The sequence below is a fragment of the Cariama cristata genome, unplaced genomic scaffold (assembly GCF_000690535.1).
Source record: "Cariama cristata isolate BGI_N322 unplaced genomic scaffold, ASM69053v1 scaffold10292, whole genome shotgun sequence".
Lineage (NCBI taxonomy): Eukaryota > Metazoa > Chordata > Aves > Cariamiformes > Cariamidae > Cariama > Cariama cristata.
The window spans coordinates 188,107-212,855 of NW_009605543.1; the positions used below are offsets into that span (position 1 = coordinate 188,107).

At 38.2% G+C, this 24,749-nt stretch overlaps 1 protein-coding gene across 1 annotated transcript in view; it reads right to left on the reverse strand.

The window, feature by feature from the left end:
• Positions 1-24,749, reverse strand: part of GRID2 (glutamate receptor, ionotropic, delta 2) — a 228,769-nt gene that overhangs the window by 179,994 nt on the left and 24,026 nt on the right. The gene's annotated exons all lie outside the window — the stretch shown is intronic.

A 24,749-nucleotide genomic window follows, 5' to 3' on the forward strand; every position in this document is an offset into this window, starting at 1 on the left:
AATGATAAGAAGAAAGGAACAGCTTCATATTAGCAGGATATTACTAATATCCTGGTAGCTGTACTAATCTCCTGGGATCTGTGCTGTTTGACATATTCATATATGATCTAGAAAAGTTGATGAACAGCAGAGTGACAAAGTTTGCATGTTGTGCTAAGTAATTCAAATGGGTAAACATGAAAACGGATGACAATGAGTTCAAATAGATCTCATGGTACTAAGTGACTGTGATACAAGAGCAGGTGACATTCAAAGTTGATAAATGTGAAGTAAAGTTCCTCGGAAAGAACTATTTTAACTATAAAATGACAAAGGAAGGAGGTGGGGAGACGTGTCCCAGGTTTGCATGCATATCAGAACCTTAGAAGGCCTCAAAAAGCATAAAGAAAAATCCGTTAATCCAGGGTCATTAAACACAAAGGCACTATCTTAGTTTAAGAAGTCCTTAAAACTTGCACTGCTGGAAGATGTGACTGTTTACGGAGGGACTGCAATGTTTTTCTATTCCTCCTTAAGCATTCTCCATCAGTCTTCAACAAAGTGTATTGGACTCAAGGACCTTCCCAATCCCTTCTTAAATTATCTGAAATATGATTTGTTGCAGCCAAAATCACACCTCTCATTTATTATTAAATACTACCTTTATCTTTTTGTGATAATAATATTACACTGCTAAACACTGAAACAACATGTGCAAATACTCACGCTCACCCCTCCTCCCATTAATGCAACTCTGTTCATTCCTCTACCACATTGCCTCCCCTCCCATGCCTACAACCCTTGCATACTCAGACAGAAGCTTCACAAATTGAACAACTTTGGGGTTTTTTTTTGACAACATTGGTTCTACTAGATTAGTCCAGCTCTACATATGAAGAAAAAAGTCAGAAATGACTAGTTTTGAAAAAGTGTAAACTGGAAAAGCGACATCCCGTGGGAATTCTGCTACTGAACTTCACCGAGATAAAAATTTCACTTGTGGATTCAAACAGGTAGTTAAGAATTTCACTAAAAGGCTTCTTGGAATCAAAGGAAGGAGAGGACTTGGGATCAGGCTTTTAATGGGGGGGCAAAAAGAGGGCACAATAGACAATTTCTACAAGATAAATAGAATACAGCTAAACTTACATGAAGTTGCATATATTTTTTTTTTCCCCCAGTAAGACTTAATCATATCTTCTGCCTATAACATTTTTAATTCCAAACAGCAATACAAAAATGAATAGACAGATATGAAATGCAGAAGTAATCTGTGAGGTCCAGTCAATATGATGACTGTACTGAGTAAGCCAAATGATATAAGTAAGCATATTAAATTTATATTCATGGTTCACTTGTACGGTGTACACTTATCATTATTCAGTATGTGAATCTTATAAACACCATGTCCAGTTATTTGCCTCTGCTAGAAACCCACTTGAGTATTTTCATTATATGTATTACACCCAATGAAGTTACAGGATTTATTTATTTATTTAAAGTGTCAACATATGGTGACACACAGTTTTAATTTTCAATATTTTTATTTGCTTTTGTCAATTCTCTAAATACATGAAGCACAAAGCTGATCTATATTTACACTGGATAATGTAAGGCAGCTGCTCAGCTCATGCTCCGAGACAAAAAAATTAATCAGAAAAAAATTGCCTGTGTTAAGCCTTCTCCAGGACTTTTGCTAAGACTCATGTACACTTCATTTGCGTTTGACTGCGCTCATGTAGCACATAGTTATTTTTCAGTTCAGAATGAGTTTATATTTGCCTACTAGACTACACTGTAAACATAATGACAAAATCTCCACCCTAAAAAGCAAAAAAGAAACCAACTTAATAGTGGTTCCTCTTGAAAAACTGAGCTATTATGCTAGTGTGAATAAAATGATTAAGGGAAAAGCAAACAACAAAGTCTTTGAGATTTGTATAATTTGCCTTATTTTACAAAAGATAAACTTTCCTACCCAAAATCAGCACTGTATTTTGTAATATTTGAAATACATTAAATCCACTCTGTAATTTCTGGATTACAGCTGTCTTTTTTCTAATGCAGATGTCCAAGGTGGTAAATCTGCAGGCAACAACTTTAAATTTTAGTGTAGGAATATATCCAAGTACCATGCATATTGCAAATGAAACTGAAAATGTCTTATAAAGCATTTTTGACTGTGTAAAATTTGCAGAATTTTTCTTTTGAGATTGTTTTTGCAATCTTCAAACCAGAGGTTACTCTGGTTACTAATTCAAGATACTCAACTGCTGATGTTTGGAGTGGAGGAGATATACTTCAGGAAGGGACAAGCTAGAAAAGCAGCTTAAATTTATTCTAATAAAACTACTCACATTCTGTACATGCAAAATCAGAAGGAGGTTGAGGGGGTCACTTGCTGGAAGAAGCTACAAACTTTCTGGGGAACAATTAGTGTCATGCTCCAGTTCAAGCTCCTCCCTTTGCTTCGTTATACCCATCTATTTAAAGTTAACTATTTGGGAACTCATTTCCTGGTGTCATTCTAATTATGCATCAAAGCCCCCACGGTAATGTGCATACCAATTATGCATTTAAAAGCACTTCTGCATTTAGTGACAGCCTAGCAGGCAGAGAAATGAAGTCAAAAAAGTAATGTGAAAAAACAGAGGTGCAATGTTAGGACTTAGGAAAGATGTGTTACCCTAAAATAGAGGCAATTTCTTTCTCCAGTCAGAATGAAAATACATGAAAGTATGTTCGCATGGTAAATAAACATCAACTGCTATAAACACTAAGGCCAAGGAATATGAAGATATAATCTTATCTATTTATGTGTGTATATATATAAAACTGGTCGCAGTATCAATGAGGAAACCATGATGCACATGGGTCTGGTGCACTAGAGTTCATATTGTGGATTCTGGGCAGCATGAAATCCACACTACCTGAGGAATTTCTAAGCTCCTACTTTTTTTTAAATCAAAGTACAAAAAGGAAGTGTCTCTATTTCAGGCTGGAGTACTACCTCATCCTGATGCTGAGGGTGTCCTTATACCATTTGATACCTCCTTGCTTCTGACGCTGCTGTGTAGATACTAACCTCATACTGTAGACTTACAAATTTTTCAGTTCTCTCTCTCTATACAGCAGATGCCCTGCCCTGTCTTTACAACCCATGAATGGTGTAGTTGTATAGCTGGCCTTTGCCAGTTATCCAAGGTTTTACTATTTGTCACAACAGACTTCATGGGTAACAGCTAATTATCAGGCAAGATAGTTCAGGCAATAAGCTCAGTTCCTTAAAAAGAATAATAATCAGAAAAAAGACGATTTCTATCGAGGTGTTAAGCTGCAGAGAAACTGTAGTGCAATAGAAGGACAAGAATAGGATTGATTAGAAGCTATGATATGTTCACAGATCATGCTGGGAATCTCTGGTAAGCACAATGCATCTTTAATGCAAATCAATATAGACAGTCTGACGATGGCCCTTGAGAAGGGAAATGCAATCAAGCTGCCGTTCCGAAAGACAGAGCTGGTCCAGCAGCAAAGCACACGGGCTCTCTCCTCCCAGCATCAGCGGGAGTGAAGAATTTGTCTGATAATTACGGTCGTTCAAATGATTTTTGCTGTTAAGTAGGCTGTGAAATTCAGGAAGATATTCCGGGTTTTGCCTTATAATGGCACAATTACTCATCGACAGAGCATAGTAGCACCATTGTGGTGAGCCGCTAGCAAACATCAGCCTCACAAGCTGCAGATGACACATAATTTGAGCAGAAGTTGTAAAGTTTTCCCCATATTGTCTTGGGAACTTCAAAAACCCACTCTCAAAACCATGAAGTTTTGCAGCAGCTTTTTTAAAGAGAGAAGTTACAAAATGAAGGCACATATATATCTCCAAACCTCCCAATCTCATTTTCAGATGCTCAGCTGTAATGATACAGGCCCTGTTCACCAAAGAACAGTAGGTGGGTAGTAATTTTTACAATATTTACTCATTTATTTCAACACAGTGTCTAGAGATATAGTTCTTTCTATGAAAAATCTTCAACAGTCTCACTAAGTCTCTCCAAAACAGATGGTCCTAATCCTAACTTTTTAAGTAACAAAATGGAGTGGGGGTAAGCAGTGATATTCAGCAAAGGAAAAAACACTTATGTTGAAAAGTCAGTAAACTTCTAAAAATGTAGTTTACATTCCACATTAATTCAGGACCTTGAATTAAATGTAGATTTTAAAAATAGGTTGAACTAATTTCCCCATCCCCTGTTCCCTGTAAACTTGCACGTAATTGAACTTGCAGGATTTTGAAATTAAAATTGGAAGAAAAAAAAATCCATACTGCTCCCCTAACAACCACATTTCTGCCTGAAAACGTTGATTTCTTAAAGGTATGTCACTGACATTTTAAATGCCACAAACTATATATAGGCATGCTGTTGGCAGCAAGCTCTGCTCCTGCAGACCAAATGCAGGAGGAGATGAGAGGGCTTGAACCAGCCCTTGCGAGAGATGGTCATGGTGACTAACCGACCCTGTCCTTGTGTCCCTCTGCCTGAATAAGTGCGGTGGGGGACGGGAGTCAGGACGGACACCTCTGACATCACTTCAGACAGGTCCAAAGCAAATGGTTCGAATGCATGGCTTGTGCCCAGGCCCTTAGATCATGAAGAGCTGTGTGAAGAGCGGCACAATCCCCAAAGCAGCTGAAATGAGCAGAACTTTCCAGGAGTGCATTGTGCATGCTCTCTGCACACCATCTATCTTCACTGCAGGAAACGTGCAGTGGGACAGCAAAATTATTACCTCAAGGAGTAAAACTCACTCCATGCAATCTTTGAGACTAGAGGCTACAGTTTCCCTTTGGTTTTTCCGACATACCACACCAGTTTGCATCTGGTGAGGCACCTGAAGATGTCGGATGATGGTAAGTTAGACCCTCAAATTCACAGGAAAAAGCTTTGCTATCAGAAAGCACATTTGCTTTTAAGTGGGTACTTTTCATGGAAAAAACCAAAAACAAATAAAAAATGAAAGCTCAGACAAGTAACCAAGAAATCACAAATTAACATATAGTGCTTACATTCACATGGATAAATATCTTAGAGCTTAATTGACCATACAGTTTTGAACATTTTATTAAATGGATTACATATCTGTAAAGTTGTAAAAATGCCTTAAATGTTATTACTTCTGCACCTAAACTTAGGAACTTAAATCTTTAATTGGCCATATAAATCTAAGCGCTTTCATCTTCCGAGATGCTTAAGACTCTTAGCTCCCATTAACTTTGTAAATTTAGATATCTAACCCCTACTAAGCAAAAAGCAACTCTCCATGCTTCTAGTGTTTTCATCAAGTATACTTTTAGTGCAGGATGATATTTCCCTCTCCAAGGAACAATTGTAAATAAAATTAACATATATGTATTTATTTACATTCCACACACTTAAAAACACAGCTAAAATTGCTTTTACACAGTGTACGGTTTCATCTTATGATCTTACAGTTCAATGATTAACATATATATTTTTTTCCTTTTTTTTTTTTTTTTTTAATTACTGATGTGATATTTATATAAATATACTACCGCAAGAAAGAATAGGAACTTTGGCCATATGGGCTTTTTTATTTAGCGTATATTCCATCACACCATTTCTAAAGTACCCTAAAGGGTCATAAATGAAAATTTACATCTAAAGGGAGTATAACATACCTAAGGATTTTCAAGCAGCTTTTCTGAATTTTCTGGACATAATTTAGTCTTGTTGGGAGAAAAAAAAAAAATGAAACGAAGCATTGCAGCAAAAAGTATATACACGTATGTATTTATGCATTTGTATGTGTGAAGAAGGATTCTGTCTAGCCTACAGGAAGATAAAAACAGCTTACAGCAAAGCAGATCTATGACAAAGAATAACTCAAGCCAATAGAAAAATCAATCCAATAGGCCACAGATAGAGCATGCAGTCTAACAAATCCACTAACGCTCAAACATCAGGAACAAAATGTGAAGTGAAATTTAAGGAGTACCACATGGCAGAAAAAAACAAAGCTGAAACAAGAGAAGAATGACCATAATAAATGATATCCAATCATGATCAGAGACCATAGCATGACGTAAGATAAGAGCATAAAATAAAATAATCTCCTCATGAATCTGTTGTGAGGACTCACAGTAGCTCTAATGAACTTCTCCATCTAAGCCTAAACCCCAAAGTAAATAGCAAGTGACCCTCTTCTAATTCCCCACCGAAGTCACTTGGCTCATTACACACTTACATTAGAGAGACAAAAGTCTGGTGAGTCATTTGGCAGAACAATAACAAAATACAATTTGATAGCTTCCCTGAGTCAGTCTGTCTATCATCACGTTAGGGAGGTGCAAAAAGAAAAAAAACTAATGAGAAAAATATTAAGAGTTAAGAAGGTAAGGACAAAAGTGCTGGAGGTTAAGAAGAAAAGAGAAACCAAGAAGTAAAATGGCTCCCTGTGAAGCTATTAATCTCAGAAGTTAAACCCCAGGCACAATTTCCTACAACTGTCTCAGGTATAATGTATTCATTATTGCTATAATGAATACTGTGATGGCAAAGCTCTGCATTTACCATCGGCACTCAGGAAAAGAGGAGATGGGGTGACTTTCCATTCAAAGAGGTGTCAACAGAAACAATAGGAATAAAAACAAAGGCAGGCCAATAATATGTACTACTGTCCACAAGCAACCCATGAGTCTTTTGCAGACTTGCAGCAAGCAATCCCTCCCAGGAACTTGCGGCACCCTCTGAAACAGAGATTTCCAAAAGATGTATGATCACTGGGAGGGAAAAGCCTCAGGTCTTCAGAAACAGATAAACAGATCTGGAGTCAAAAGTCCGTCTCACCTTTGGGGCATTCAGGATTTCTGAACATCCTGTGTTTGAGGCTGGACAATCTATTTTCACACAGAGAGGTCTGTGGCCTAGGGCTTTATAGGAAAACTGTAGGCCACCAGCTTTTGTGTGCATGCACTTATATGTACATCTGTATATGCACATACATATTAATGAGCTTCTGCATGAATTTAAAACAAAACTGAGCTCAGCCAAAAAGTTTTCTCAGCTATCCCAGGTCTTCCTAGTGCTAAGGAATAACTATTTCTACGCAAATGAGATATACAAAAAAAAATTATTACAGTCTTAAAATTATAAGCATACATTGCATTGGGAATTCTTTTCATTAGCTGAATTATGGGGAGAAATCTGAGGGCACTGTCAAAAAGCTGAAAAGAAATGTTTCTTCCTGATTAGCTTTTCAACTTATTAGGAAGTCAGTAGTAAAAGCTAGACAGTGATCATCTATCTGTAAAGGGGAGCAGAGGAGATATCTGTATTCAGCTTTTGGCATTTCACACTGACCGTGTGTACTTGGAACCCTTGAAAAGCAAAAACAAAGCAAAAGCAGCAGGACGGAAAGCCAGCACAGGAAGCAGCCATATTCATTCCCTTCACAGAATCACAGAATCGATTTGGTTGGAAGAGATCTCTGGGATCATCAAGTCCAACCTTTGCCCTAACACCCCCATGTCAACTAGACCATGGCACTAAGTGCCACGTCCAGCCTTTTCTTAAACACCTCCAGGGATGGTGACTCCACCACCTCCCTGGGCAGCCCATCCCAATGCCTAACAACCCTTGCTGTGAAGAAATGACTCCTCATTTCTAACCTGAACTTCCCCTGGTGCAGTTTCAGGCCATGTCCTCTTGTCCTGTCACTGGTTCCCTGGGAGAAGAGGCCGACCCCCACCTGGCTACACCCTCCTGTCAGGTCGTTGTAGAGAGCGATCAGGTCTCCCCTCAGCCTCCTCTTCTCCAGACCAAACACCCCCAGCTCCCTCAGCCGGTTCCCATCAGACTTGTGCTCCAGATCCTTCACCACCTTCGTTGCCCTTCTCTGGACTCGCTCCAGCACCTCAAGGTCTGTCTTGTGGTGAGGGGCCCAAAACTGAACACAGGACTCAAGGTGTGGCCTCACCAGTGCCGAGTACAGGGGGATGATCACTGCCCTGGTCCTGCTGGCCACACTATTGCTGATACAAGCCAGGATGCCATTGACCTTCTTGGCCACCTGGGCACACTGCTGGCTCATGTTCAGCCATCTGTTGACCCTTCCCATACTTCTCCCAAAACAATGTTTCTTCCTCAAACTGTACTGTTCCCACATTGACAGGGGCACAGGAAAATTAACGTCCTTGCTGTTGTATCACCCAGTGATATCAGAAACTAAAAATACAGAGGAGAAGAAGAGATGTTTTGCCATTCTACAACATTCTTGAAGGGCTTTTCCCTACCATGCACCTTGATCTCCTACATGCTTGCCCATACTCACGTCTCTAATTTGCACCAGTTCTCATCCTAAAACTCACTTTTCAAGTAGTGATTGTCCAGAGTAGTGAAATCCCATACAAAGGTTATGTGGAGAAATGCACCAGCCTGCCAGGTTTATATTTCCAAGCTAAAACATTGGCCTTTCTACTAATACAGAAATAGTCAGTAGAGAATACCAGCTAGTCATGAATCTGATTCCTTCAAAAACGCAGTAGGGGATGGGACGCATCCCACAAGACTGACTTGAAATAACAGCTACACAAGAAAGAAGGCAGTGAACTGTGTGGCAGCCCTGAGGCACTTCACAACACTATGTACCAAGATTACTGCATCAAATATATTGCATTTTAAAAATGTGTCATGATTCCTCTTTTTCTGCTGTGTTGAAAGAGATACGATTGTTTCCCCTTTTAGCAAAGACGCAGACAAAAAAAATTAATAACCATCTCTCAACCTGGTTCTTGAATTGTTTTTCCTCCTTCTAATTTCCTGCCAAAGGGTGTAGTCAGTTTGCAAGGTGACATTTGCAGAAGCTCCTTACAGATTGAGTGCTTAACTGCTGGGGAGCTGAGAGAATTCATATGAAGATTGACCTTCATTCACTATAAAAGTCAGACCTGCTGATATTGCCACATGCCAGAAAAGCCCACCAGCTCCCCACTCGATGCTCAGAGAGGGCTGCTGCTGGATGCAGGTCATAAGCAGGACAGCAAACAACAGGCTGGATGACCTGCCCAGTTCCTGATAACCCTCTGGTGAAAAGTCTGGGGGTGGTGCTGCCTACTGAATGCTAGGCAGGAGAGCAAAAAAGCAAACTTTCTTGGAAGACATCTTGCACAGGAACAAACAGTTACTTGGAGGGTAACAGTGACGTCAGGCAGTAAACGTGCAAATCCCTTCTCTTTGTGAGCATCTGCAGGCTCTCCTTGTCTTTCCATCATGGCTTCCCTCCCTTTCAGCCTTTTCCCTGGAAGTTACTACACTCTTGGTGTAGTTCAAACTTTCTACTGCTGACATGCCTACTCCTCCGTCCTTTCAAACCAACTAGCTCGGCACAGGGGCACTTGTCGAATTTGCATTTGGTACAGAACAAGTCATTGCTTTGTATAAAAACATCTAATACGGATTAATAATATTGCTCTGCTACCAACAATGGCAAATTGTGTTTTAAATACTTCTCAGTACAAAGCAGCATGTCTGTGCTTCGGCAACAGAACAGACTCTGAATGGCTTACACGGCTCTGGACGTGTACCAAATTTCTCTGTTCTTTTACTTCTTTGGCTTGAAAAAACACACTGGCAAAAGACAAGACGTGTTGGTTTCTTTTCGCCTAGTCACTCCTTTGTAAATATTGCCATAACATAGACCTCCTGAAATCTATGGCAAAACAAAACTTTCATCAAAAATGATCCCTTTGGGAGTTGCAAGCTATATATACAAAATTCATGGCATTTCTAAATTATAGTCCCTCCTGCAGTATAAATTCACAGCCTTTCTGAACCAATAATGCTATCATTGAAGAATTTGCTTGATTACTTTGAAGTAAAACACAGAACTGACTGAAGTTTAACCACAGTCCTTGATTTAATTTAATCAGATTTAATCATGACACAGAAATCAAAGTTTATGTTTTTGTGCTGTGTTTTCACAAAACCTTTCATAATAGCATGTGGTTAGGAAATCAGTCATGGTTTAAGGCTCCATGTATGACTTCTCAGTTCTCCGAAATATCAGGCAAGAAGCATTGGTTCAGGGGTAATTCAGGGAGCTTGCAAAACTTGCTCTTCTTTTAACAGAGATGTGGAGGAGAAAAGATATTTATAGGCTTTGAAACGAAACTGTGAAATCAGCTAGCTAATAACTCCAGGTACCTTTTGCAGTTTTGAACTGCCTTCCAGGGCAGCACCTCCCTCTGCATGTTTTAGAGGGACATCATTAGTGAACATATGCACCTGAATTAGCTGTCTAAAATTGATAGGTTTTAATAAAATAGTGACCAGCTCATTATTCCAGCAAGCAATTAAAATGTCATTAGCTTTTTCACCACTCACAAGACACACAGACTTTAAGGTGTTCTTAAAATATTTGTATACAATTACGGAAAAGGATATATTGTCATGATGTTTGTATAAGGTGGAAAACATAAATAAATATTTCTATATGCATATGTCCACATATCATAGATCAAACCAGCGAGCGAGCTCACAAGCTTCGAGCTGAAATAAACAGTACAACCATCACAACTTCATGGATACTCATTAATTCACAATATTCAACTTGCTATGATTTCCTAGCAAATAACACTTGCACCAAAGGAAAAATCCTTTTTGTTCTTGGGCTAAGGTTTGTGAAAAAGAGACCAGTTTTACCTCTCACCAAGAGAGGGCAGTGAAATATCTCAAATTATTAGAAGATCCCACACAAGAGCCATATACCTTTATAGCAAGCATGATAGCAAATAATCTCTGCAGACATTTGATTTTAAATTCTGTGGAGCATTCAACTGATGCTGTATTATTTTTAACTAACACCCTCCCATCCTTGAGTAAGTGAACTGTTGTGTTTGGAATTAGAAAAAATAGGAAGAGTTTATGGAAAAAACTATGAGTCCTTATGAAATAAGGTTTTACTTTTTTTTTCCCCCCCCATTTCAAACAGGTTTTTCAATGCAGAATATTAAGAAACACTTGCCTTCTACAGCCAGGTTCATAGCAGTGTGTAAGTTCTATGTTCAATTTTAGTTGACTTCTCCAGAACGTGGGGACTTTACTGCTTAGCTCTATCCCACACTTTCTCTTCTTTCAAAACCCCAAATGCCAAGTTAGAGGGCTGCTTTTGTTCCCAGTTCTTAACGATCTTGTTACAGGTAGGTAACTGTGTTGTGCTGTTCAGGACGATTTGATTTTTTTGAAGTCAGTGTATCCATTTTTTTGCCAAAGGTTATCTCAAGACTTTTAGGTTGTGAAGTTTAAATTGTCCTACTCCAGAAACTTTCATTAAAATATCTGTTATAAGTCTGCCCTTTGTGGTCTCCAAAGGACTGCAACATCTTCAAGTCAATGGCCTCTTGCAATTCTGAGTCTACTGTTACCCTCACAGTTTGAAAAATACAGCCGGCAAAAAGCCAGCACCTTTCTCTTTTTTTCACACCCAGGTGAAGATTATTGTTTTGCTGAGCTAAGATAATAACAAACAACTGAACATGTAACATTTCAATGGATGGGTGTAATCCACAGGAAAATATTCTGTATTCTACAGAAAGATTTTGGGGTTTATGTTCAACAGGATTTAAGAGAGATCACACTGATGATAGAAACTGGCCAATCTGGCACACGATTATGTATGATTATATTTGCACTTGCCAAGGAACCTTTCAAAAGATATGGTAAAAATGGAAAAGAGAAGAGAAAACAAAAAGAGACAGGGAGAGAGAAATATACTTCCGCTTCATTTTATCAATGGTCTTTGAAGGTTTAGACTGGTTTTCAGTCCTTTTTTTAAAATGGATTTAACTAGATCAGACACTTATATATGGACTTTTCCTCTCCAAGGCAAATGGAACAAACAAGAAAATACAAAAGAAAATAATAATGAGGAAAAACATTTCTTTAACAAGGTATCATAATATTCTGTGTTTTCTTTACTGATGCTTTCATTTTCTCTTGCAAAAATGATTTGCCTCAATATACTAAAGTGGCACAACACACTAGAAAGCAGCTTCTAATGACTAATGGACTGACTGACAATTTAGATGTTACAAACCTGCTGGAAAAGAGCCTAATAAAACTTAGAAGGAATATACAACCGGAACCAAAAAGAATTTGGAGGAATCGGTTGGTAATAAATGTGGAGTATGATGTTACATACTGAACATATTAAACAAATGGGTATGCAGCACACTATCTGAAAAAGAAGATCAGAATTTCTTATTAAAATTTCCTATCGTTTGTCCTCATCCCCCCCCCAAATGGTAAAAGCAACATGAAAATCTTCGTCATGAAATCAGTCTGATGCAAAATTCACTCCCCTTTGGACTGAACAGAAATGCTTCAGTACATAGGGATGCTAAAAACATTTGTATTCAGTGCATCAGTCCCTGTTTAACGCAATCTGCTGGTGGCCTACAGTCACAAAGTGACATAAAGATTGTATTCTCATGTGGGAAGATATCCATCACTCAGTTGGTCTTGTCATATTTGCTTTCCTGCAGACACAGTAAGTGGCAAAGCTGAAAGTAGGCAGGGTGTAAGGTCTTCAGCAGTAAAGTTAGTAGTGAGAGAGGACAATAACTTCCACACGCTGTTCAGCGTACAACAAGCCCCAAGGCCAAACAGAGAAATCAATTTAACTAACCAGAATCAAGTGTATCAAGAGACTCATTATAACTTTACTGTAGACCAAACTAGCTGTGAATTATTCTAGTCTTTCAAATGTATTTGAAAAGGTAATTTGTGAACAGGTCACAAAATATTGGGGAAATACAATTTACTTTAGTCTACACCAACCAAAAGGTTGTACTTTAAAATCTTCCTGCTAACAATCAGACACGTTGACTATCCAAGCACTGTAGACTGGGCTTTGGATAAAATATTTCCATGTATCTTACCATTGTAGAACAGAAAATCCACTTTATCTGTTCCTTCCTCTGCAAGAGACTGTTACAGAGATAACTTAAAATTCCATCCATGTGGCACTTTGTTTTCCAGGTTGTAGCCCCATTCTGGAATAAACTTTGTAGAATTACACCCATCGATCCCCATCACAACCTGAAATCCACTGTGTGAACAAAACTGCTCTGACAGTGAACTGGACCCCCTCAGACATTATTCTTTGCTAACGCAACATTATTTCGGAGCCATTTTGCAAGACAAAGCAGGCTTATGCAGTCTCCAACGTCAAAAGCAGAACTTGTAATTTGGGGGAAAAAAGATGAATGAAGCATCAAGAAACATACACCTAGCAGCAGGCCTCGATGGCTGGACCAGGGATTGCAAGGTAAGGTAGTTGCCACAGAGCAAAGAAGAATACGAAGATAAAGACAACTCTTAATGTGTACAGGAACGGATACAAGGAAAACAAGTTTATAAAACTGTTCAACCGCTGTGGCATGAGTGGGACTGATACTCCCTTTAAGAAGTTAATAAATATTTTAACAAAATTGCATTAATTGGCACTGTTCCAGTGAGTGATAAGTGTGGTTTAATCATCAATATATACTACCTAACTAGATCCTAACTAAAATATTTATTTTCTTACTTTGTATGTTTATGTCAAATATTTATCTCAAGTAATATAATACAGAGCTTAAAACAAGCTGACTAATGAGATCTCAGACATGCACATTCAATGGGGAAATCACACTTTTTATCAGTAGTTAATAAATTTAGAGAGCTAAGAGTACCTGAGTGCTAATTCAGAATACTAATAAGTTTGGAGTACTGAAACATTCTAGAGCCAAATTGATGCAAAACATCAGTATCAAGGCTTTAAAATATAATCTATTATTTTTAAAGGCAATCAAGTTATAATGCAAAATCTGTAGAGGTGTATACAAACTGCATATTGCATGAAAATATTCATATAAAACACTTATGGCTCATTATTAAGACACTCCATTAGAATGCATACTTTAAATCAGATTTTTATGAGCTATAAGTATATTGATTATTACAAAAGTGCATTTAAAGGACAAGCAAACAAACAAAAAACCCAACCAAAACCCGCCCCAGCATTTCAGACTAATAACTTTATGACTATGTAAGGTGTGGAAGCAGCCTGGTTCACCACGGATCAGGAAAACGCAGCAAAGATGAGACTAGATCTGAGCTTCGAGGGACACCATGAGGAAGTAAAGACAAGATAGAAGAAATACAAAAAGGTAAAGTAGCAGGTCAATGAACTGGAAGCACAGAAAACCGCTGAAGATAATACATACAAAGGGTAGCATGAGTAGCACAAGAGAGCACGCTGTGGCAGCATCAGAGAAGAGACAACTCTGGCAATATCTGCAATAACACTGGGATCACTCATGAAACAGAGAATGGCCCAGCCATAGCAAAACAACCCTTATTTCTTGCTGTAGCCATGGCTTGGCTCCTAATCTGGTTTTGCTTTGTCTTCTTTATCCATCTCTCCTAGATAGAAATGTCGGATAAGTCCATGGGGAAAAAAAAAAAAAAAAAAGGGCTTTATTTCCAGGGGTTTAAGGGAGACACCATTTCCTTTACCATGCACTTCACTCTCAATATATGTTTCTGCTGTCTGCAAATACGTCAAAGTCATTAGCTATACTTAGTAAGTTCTTAGTTTAAATCCAAATATTATCAACTTCAATTTATTTCTTTTACTCAAACATTCCAGTTTCAATATATTACGCTACTTTTTTGTAAACCAAGTCATAAAATGCTTTACATATATGACCGAAATTAAATTTGAGCTCAAATTTCAACAGAAGACCTTCTGCAATTTATCCCATCCTATATTTTTCTGTTTACACAAAAAAAATATTCTATCTACTGCTATAAGGAAAATGGCCATAATAATTTTCACAGGTTTTGAGAAATGGAGAGTAGTAGTATTGGAAGTAATGATGAGACTATTTGCTAACAGACATCTCCCACAGGTGCCAGACACACCTTGCCAAATTCCTTAAAACATAATATTTCCCTCCATTACCTCTAGTCTAAAGAGTTTCAAAGTCTTGTTAGCCCTTAAGATTTCCTGAAAAGCTTTATTTTTGAGAAAAAGAGTTCTAGCAAAATTCATTCTGTTTACTGAGATGAAAATATAAAGTATTCGAGACTTAACACATATCCCTTTTTCTATTACTTCTGCTGTATATTTTAAAGCAGGAGTACACCATGACAAGAGTATTTCTTATTAATTTTCATTGCAACTTACCCTTTGATTAAGACATTATATCATAACTTTAGAACAGGCAAAAATCTGAGCACTGTAATTCTAAGGTTGAATCATAAAAATCTTTCAGCCCTACAAAAGAGCTATAAATATTATTAAGTCATTGGAAGCTTCATCATCCTCACCTTTATTATTTGTAAAGAACTCAAAAGGTGCAAAGAGGTGGCCCTTACCAATTACACAGAAGTAACTTTTTATCTCTGGAAATCAGTTTTAAGATTATTTTAACTGCAGGATACAGCTACAACCACTTTATGGGAAATGTATCTCAGCATTGCCATAAAAGCAGTATTGAGACAAAATGACATATCACTTCTACTTCTGAAGTTCTTTTGGCAGACAAGAAAACGTAATTGAAAACTCTTACTTAACAAATGATGATTTATGCGTAGTAAACTCTGCCATATTTTAAAATACACGAGCTGAGTAACTTGTCTGGAAACTACAGTACGTTATAAACAATGATACAGCATCCAAGTTGAAATCACAGAGATGCTTCTCTTTGTCTTCTCAAATATCACTATTAGTTCCTTATCTGTCTTAAAAACACCACAACAAACAAAGATTTACTGTACTTTCAGCTGTGTTGTGCTAACAACAGTGGAAAGCAATTTCCACAGTTTGTCGCATCATTTCTCTTTTTCTCTTTAGCTAACCACTGTACCCACATGCATTTTCTGGTCCAACCCAAACGTGACACTCCCTGTCAACTGGGCACCACGAGACAGCTCACCCTTGACTTTTTGCTAAGGTAACGCTTTCCGACCCTTGCCTATAGATGCTTATGTCCTTCTGATGAATTTGGGAGTCCTTAGCAGCTTCATGGAATTTTTCACATTCCTGCCCACTGTAAATCTACTGCCACACCTGTGGAGGTTGAGGGAGGTAGATATTTCATATATATAGATATACAGACATATAGAGGGTGCTCTCAATGGAAGTCCACAGGCCCTGCATTCTCGTTGAGTTCAATTACCAGTTTCCCAATCAGCTTACGACTTGGCTAGCTCCTTTAGATCCCAAAGTCTGCGGAGGAAGGACTAAAGGGATTAAATGTTTGAGTTCTCCCTGCTTTAGTAGAAAGTGACACTGAATACTCTATGGCCACAGAGGCAAAGATCATTGGGCTTATCAGGGCTGCTTACCCCACTGCAGGAAAATACTGTCTACTATTGTCCACAAAATATTATTCAGCATCATACTCAATGAAATACAGTCTTTCCACCAAAAAAAACCCCCACAACCAAAACCAAAAACCACAACAAAATGCCAACTCCCTCCTCCCCCAAAAAACCCCAAACCAAGTTGCTTTCATTTCTGCTATATATGAATATTCAGTGTCTAATAAAACACATTTTCATATTTTCCTGCTAATAGGCCAGCTTGGAACAACGAGATCTTACTGCAAAAGAAGATAGTTCTGCCTACTTTAAAACTTGTACCAGCAAAGTTTTGGTCAATATCAACCTTCCAGGTCTTTTAGATGTACCATAGGGGCTCATCTGACATTCAACAGCCTATAAGACAACACAGCCTTCAAGGAGAAGTCCCTCACAAAATGTGCAAATTAGAAACAATTTATTGAAAGGTTGGACCAGATGATCGTTGAAGTCCAACCTGGGTCGTTCTGCAATCCTATGAGTCATTATTGTGGGGAGGCATTGTTGGCAGGACATAGCAGGCTGTCTAATCGTGTCAGACTTGGCTTGTGGTTCTTGAAGAAAAAAACAATTTGTCAAATCTTGTGAAATCTGTGTAGATCTACTTCCACATATTATGGACTAAGATCTGTGTTATAACCCTTAGACATATTAGCCTTCCCAAGGCTGTGCACTGAGCTCTTAATTCTGAGAACTGAACAATACCCTTCACCACCCTCAAAAGACAAAGCTAATGACCCATTTCCTACTATCATCTCTTCATGCCTCCTGTTAAAAGAAGTAGCTCAATTTTTTATCATCCCTCTTTCCTGTCTACATGGTTTTCCAATTACTATTAATTTTTGACTAGGATACCCAATTTATATCCAAATTTGGATGGAAATATTTAACTTACTGAAGGTATAGTTGTTTTCTCCCTCTTCACTTGATAAATTAGCTACAACACCCCCTTCTTCTCAATTAATGGAGGGTTAAACGCACTTATTACTTCTTCCTACTACTGGAAAAATGCATGTTTGTTCCAGTTACTAGTATTTGTGAAATGAAGCAATTTTCATCAGATGATAGCTTTGATTGAAAACAAATCAACTCTAAAGAGCAAAAGACAAGCATTGAAAACTTTAATTCTGGAAGGCACCTATAATTCATTGAGAATCCCCGCCTTAAAAAAGTAATTCCAAGTTGAGCCAAGTGTTTTATCCTATTTATTTCAAGGATGATGAACCACATTCTTGAAGCAGCACCCACTGAGTGCTCCCTTAAAGGTGAAGAGAAGTCCCTAATGGGATTTCCAAAATCACATAGAAGCAGTACTGCCTGAGAGGTTAATGAAGCATTAAGTCCATTCTTCAATCACACACAGTTCCTTCTGACATTATTCAAAATGTCAGTTTTGAGGCTCTTCAAATCTCCAAAGTGAGTTACAAAGCTAATTTGCTCAGCTGAAATATTTGAGGATAAAAATTCCCCACAACTTGCTAGCTAGTTCTGCAGATCCATGTTCACCGGGAGCCTTTCACAGCTACTCATGCAGAAGAAAAAGCCATATAACCACAGCAAAGGTATTTCAAAAGTGACCCAACTGATCATACTGAAAACTGTAAAGGGTTACTAACTGCAAGTATTGAGTTTGGAAACACAATGGTGATATGATCCCTTGGCCTGGCTGACCTCTGGCCAACTATAAGCCATTTAAGACGAAGATAGGAACTCAGAAATCAAGGAAAAATGTCTAATGGATACAAATCAAGTTTCACATGCTACATTAACCTGACTTACATTCAAATCCAAATTCTCTTTCCCACCGTAGTTATTAAAAAGCCACCACGCTATTTCTGCTATTCAAAATTTTTCAGGACAAAAAAAATCTTTGCTGCAAAAAAGAAATGAAGGAATTCTGTATCATTCTTTGCTCTTACGCCTATTCTGAAGCACAGAATAATCACATAGGAGCCTCTGTGGTTAGGTACTTGCCTAGCAGCATCAACAGAAAACAGGAGTTACTCATCCAAGTCCTAGCTTTTTTTAAAAAATTATTTTTCGACTGATCTCTCTCAAGTTTCCATTGTCATAACAAGATATTAAAGGAAATTAAAAACACAACTTTGAATATTTCTCCTGTTCTTTGCTGTCAAGACAACTGCATTTTCAACAGGAGACGGGTAAAATGTAACCTCTTATCCCGATGATCAAAAATGAATAAAACCCATGAAAGTATATAATTTAAAGCACATAAAAAAGATTTGTCTCTTTCTAATGAAAGCAATCAGTCAAAATAGGCAGTTCCCAATCCACTGAAAGCAGTTTCACAGTCTTGACAAAATGGAAATTCTGAGCAAAAGAGAGAGAGACTCATCCCTGCCAAAATTGCCAAGAGAAATACTACAGAGCACCAAGGTCCCAAGGGGAATTTCTGTTTGACATCAATGCTTCTCCCCAGCATCCCATTGCACTCCCCCCTCTTGCCACCCTGCATTTTCCCTTTTTCCCCACTGTTCCCAATGCAGAAGCAACCTCCCCTTCACTCCAGAGTGCTGCAGTTACTTAGAGGCCTGAAAGATTTTTGGGGGCGTTCAAATCTCACTGCTCTAGCCCTATAAATGTCACTGCTAAAAGCCATCCAACCTGCATGCTGAAAACTGGATAAACCTGTATCTTAACTATTTGAGTTGAATTTTAACCCAGGCACTTAACCTTCTTATTCTAGACTGGGAAATCTGGACACCTGCTTCTCTTACAACCTAAACCCACTTGTTTGCTTTACAACAGGTCCTGCTATGCTCAAATGCCTGAGCGCACTGGAGCTCTGCAGACATGCCTGCCTGTGCTGCTTCTAAGGAGAAATAGGTGGGATAACAGGTCTCTATTGTACTGTGTTTGCCTTGGCTTTGTGGGCACTAGTTTGGAGTTTGAGTTCTGGGTGATTCTGCTCATAAAACTGATTCATGGTGGAAGTCCTGCTCCACAGGTGAATAATTCATGGGGAACAGGTTGCTCATAGCACTGCTTATAGCAGCAGCTCTACTCTGCATTTACTAATGGGCACTAGAGGAAGGACTTGGACCTTGGTCTTCCATATTCCTGTAGCAGCATCCACCAAGCCACCACATCCATCTCTGGCTTCTTTACTTTGCACTTGTTATGAACACTGAAATAGTGACTCATCCAGACAACAGCCCAGGGGGTCAGGGCAGGCACCTGGACACTCCAGCACCGAGATTTAGATTCCCTCCCACCCCCCATCTGATTCAGAGAGTCCAAAACCTGACAAATTCTCCAGATGATACACTATTGATTACTTTGAGTCAGTCTGTCTCTTTCTCTGCAGTCTCAGATTTTTAAAAGAAAATGTGTTGTTCAAAAGCAAAGAGAGGGAAATTTTTTAAACTTTTACATTTTTTAAAATTCAGGAATACAATTATGGATAGGGGCCTTTTTTCCATTGTCCATTAGATGCAAAAATGCATTTAGTTTGACTTTTAAGCTAAACAAAAGTGCACTTTCAAGTAAATCACAGTTCTCTACTAACACTACTTGCATTGTGATAACATGCAAATTCCCAACACTTTCCAGCCAAACTGAATTTCACTGATGAATTTTCACAAAAGATTCGCAGATGCTAGCGGTCACTGTATCTTCATCTATTGCATAGCACTAAGTAAAGGAAGGAAATGGTACTCCTCAGCAGGTTTACAGCAGAATTAAGTACTGTGCTGAACTGGAACAGCAGGTCCCAGTTCACCAAGGTATTTAATTACCTCTTTACCTTTAGTACTAAGTAGTATATTTTGCTTCTAGCAGGCTGCTTATGTATTTAAAGTTGCTTTAGAGAGAGTATCATGTTAGTACTGTCAGGTCCATATTTTCTATCAACACTAGAGGCAAAGCAGTCAGATACAGCAACATTCATTTTCAACTCACTAGAAAATACACCATCAATAAAGTCTCTGTAAATTGTAAGTGTATCTTTCAGTCATATCATAAATTGCATGTCAACCTTTAGAGACAGCTGAAACAGATCACAGCTTAAAGTACCAGGTGCTGACATATAAACATTTTAAAAATCACATTACAGAGCTCTACCTTTGATCACGATCACAAAGGGAACAGGTGAACCCATCATTTACCTCAAGCAGCTAACCAAGAAGCAAACACTTTGACCGCTCTTGGTTATTAAATGGTGTTAGTTAATAAGTGTCAGCAGAGCTGTATAACTTCTTTTTACCTAATGAACCAAAGGAGAATAAGAAATAAAAGATGCAAAAAATAAGTTTTAACTTTGTAAGAAGAGACAGCAACTTCCCCAAGATCACAATATACACATGGAATATATGTTGCTTCGTGATGCAAATGTAAGAAAAAAATTATATACCAGATAACAAAGCAATGACACTACTGTAATCAACAACTATTCTCAGATGACGTGGAAGTAGCAATTATTTTTCTAGAATGAAAACAAAAACCGCAATACAATATTCCCATCTCTGAACAAATTATACAACTATAGAATGTTCCCTGTAACCCTTAATAATCCGTGAAATAAAAACCTGCATGCATTGACTCCGCAGGGAAGGTCCTGCCATTCGCACTGGCAGGAGGAGAGAGGAACATCACATCTGTGAGGCGTTATGGCCAAAGGTCTTCAATCACATTCACATGAAATGCTTTGTGCTACAGATATCTCTCAGATTAAAACAGATTAACATTTCCTCCTTAAGGTCATCAAATTAAAATCATTCAGGACAGAGCCCTACAATCCTACCAGACAAAGGTGGAGGGCTCAAAGCATCCTGGGTTACCCAGGTGCCCCACCCAGGGTATCTGTTTTCCTGCATGCCCACGGCTCTATCCTTGCACCAAGGCATCCTGAGGTGTCCTGAATGCAAAGAAAGCCCTGACATGGACATCCTGGTGCAGAGAGGAAGAGATGCGAGAGCCTGGAGTGACATCTCATTCCCCCACTGGGAGGACGTGACAGAAACCATCTTCAGAAGAGAAGAGAAACGCACAGGAGGCGGGTGTATGCTAACAGGGAAATGGAGACAGAACAAAATGCACTGCGGTTTCCAAATGTCCACACGTGGTAAGAAAACGAGTGTGGGAACAGGAAGAAAGTCCTCTAAACTTCAAAAGGTGTAGCACAGGGCCTTTGAGGATGAGCTCATTCTGATACAAGGAGCACTGGAAGAAATGTTAAAACCACTATTTGTGCAGTGCTGTTTTCTACACCGCTAAGATATAAGACAGTACTCCTCTGAGCTATCAACTCCCTTTTGTTCGTTTGTTTGTTGGATGGTTATTCACAGGAATGGCAGCTTTTATTTTAACAGTGTAGATAAAAGTATTGCACTGAAATTTAAATGTCAAAGAATACATACTCAAATGTCAAATACCAATAGACAAATGCCAACAAAGAAATGTCAGAAATACACCCGTGTCTCCCACTGAATATAACTATATCTGCGCAAACGTAAGCCACAGCATAATGTGTAAAAGCAAGAGTTTTTCTACAGTTCCTTTGGGATAGTAACACCACTGGTATCAATAAAATCAGTATCTGGCAGTGCTCTGACTGTATTACTCCAAGTACCCAACTCTGGCAACACATATAGCCTAAGCGATCCGTGGTCTGCAAGGTGATGGATAGCATTCACAGACACAACGGTACAAAATTTGTATTTCAGGCAAATCCCTCTCCTGAACTTGCTAACTCATCACTAGATGAAGGACCCCAACACAATGAACTTCCACATGAATGCTCCCACTGCTTTCCCAGTATGACAGCAGCCCATGAAAGCTGAAGGAGGGGACTCGCAGAAAGTTTCTGCTAGATACATGGCTTAATTTGGCCAATAAAAACAAACACAAACATGAATTCTTGGTGTTTCCTAAACCGTTTGCTTTTTCGAGTCCTAGGAATATTAATCTGTGAATATAAGTGAAGGTTTCAGAAGTAAGCAAATTATCATGGAACCCAAAGAGAACCGACTTCAAGCAGAATTTGGACTCTTGAAAAATTCAAGTGCGTTTTAAAATTTTACTTGCTTTAATTAAAATCAGTTGATTGTTCCTCAGGAGAAAAAAAATAAAATTCTTTACACACTTGACTTGGTATGAACCTCTGGTCCCAATGACTTCAATGGGCCTTTTGTCATGATTTCACCCTTCATTATGTCCTATAAAAGTACTTGGAAATATGTTAATTAGGGAAGATGCAGTTGTTTAGAAATTTCAGTCAGTCTGCTAATTGCAGCTGCTTCCACTAGAGTTGAGAAATAAAAATGGTTAGGTAGTTCTGTAGTCAGACCACTAAATACATGAAAATCTGAAGTGCACTTTAATTAGTGTAGCTACCAAAAATATATCTGACTCTTGTAATTATTGTGATTTGCTTCCAACACTAGTGGCTCATACACTGTAAAGTAAAACCTAATCAAAGATAAAATATGTGAATTTTTATCAAATGAGTAAAACCAACATATGGCATTTTTTTCCCCCAAAAAATATTCTTGTACAAGTTTTAGGATCCCCAGCTTGTTTTTTTAACTTTGTGACACTGATTATAAATACCATATTTACTTTCAACTCTTTTACTATCCAATCTAGTGTAAAAAAAATACAATATTTAAATGGAACTACTTTGAATTTTTTATGAAAGACGCTTCCAAGAACAATTATCACATTCTCACAATATACACAGAAATTCCATTCTAAAGAAAATTCCTTTCTCCACACCAGGACTCTTTCTAAAGCTTTCTCTGGATCACTGAATGCTTAGAAAAAAAAATTGGAACAGATTAAATCTGTTCTGCTCTGGACACTTTCTTCTTTTTAACCAGCTGCAGCACATCACAGAACTCTAACGACAGACATTTATAGTGCAACCTTCAACACAAATTTTTCCTTATAATCTCTATATTCAATTTTAAATGCTTATCTTGGCAAACAGAAAAAAAAAAAATACTTTCAGGATCTTACTTTTTAACTTTGCTTTTCTCCTGAACAGGGACTTGTGACACTGAGTTTCATGGACTAATTATATTCTGTGCAAAACTCTGTTCTCTTTGACAAACTTCAAATCCATTTCCTTTCAAAGACGGTGAATGTCACTTTGTCCTTGTACTATGATAAAGGGTAAACAAGGCAGGTTCAAAAAAGCCTGTTTGTACTATCTCATTGTTTTGCACAACTTACACATGCCCATAGTAGTTAATCTCTCCTGTAAAAGTAAACTGTACCATAGTTTAAATTTGAACCATAAATCTAAATTATACCATCGGAAAAGAGTTAGAAAGGCTAGGAAATCTTTTTGTACTTCTAAATTTCCAAGACCTTTCTGTACGTCTCTCTTTCTCTTCTCTATGTGAAATGGAAGAACACAATTTAATGCTTCACCCTGGCATTCACCCAGACAGGCTTGAAGTCAAAAACCAGCCAAAGTCAACCAATTAAATTAAATGAAGAGATACAGATTTGTCTCAGGAAGGACCACCTGGTTGCTCTAAAGAATAAACAGCTCCTCGATGCATTGCATAGAAAATAAATCAAGTCAAAATATGTTGAAAAAGACTGAATGTATAGGTAAGGGAATAAGAACTCATCCAAAAATTCTGGTTGCCTAAAGACTTTGTGAAGCACACCTCCAAATATCAACAAGATTCAGTTCCATTTGGTTTCCAAAGTATCTGTCAGGATCTCTCCTCACGGTGACATAACTATAGGCACATGTGTACATTAAGGTATTGACAACAGATGAAACGACAGGAACAGAATAACAATTCCGATGAATAGCAGAGGAGAAATTTCAGGAGTTTAGACTTTTAACTTCTTACTTATCTCTCCCTTCTTTCAGAGCACTTATCTGTTACTGCAGAAGGTCTGCAGACAAATGATGTACTTCATCATATAGTGACACTGACACATGGAACTAGTTTACGTATATTAAGATAACTTTCTCTGTCATTTGCTTTCAGACAATCACTTCAGGTTCCTCACATATAAAAACCAGTGTGATCTGATACACTAAATGAAGAGATCTTGGTATTACCTTTCAGGAGGTCTGTCTTTACATGAGAGCTGCTCCTCAAAAAGCCTATTAGTCTCTTACTTTCCCAAGAGGTACTATACGATTTTTACTACTTTTGCCATCCCAGATGGACAGCTGTCCAAAGTTAAGGCTCTGCATTGCGAATAGAGACCTGTTTCCACCATTCCTTACACAGGACTTAAATTTATTTTTACAGACTAGCAAAACTGAAATACCAAGAAAAAGTAACTTTGCTGGAGATTTCCTCAAACAATCTAAGTTTAAGTATTTGGACTGCGTCCGGCAGTTGA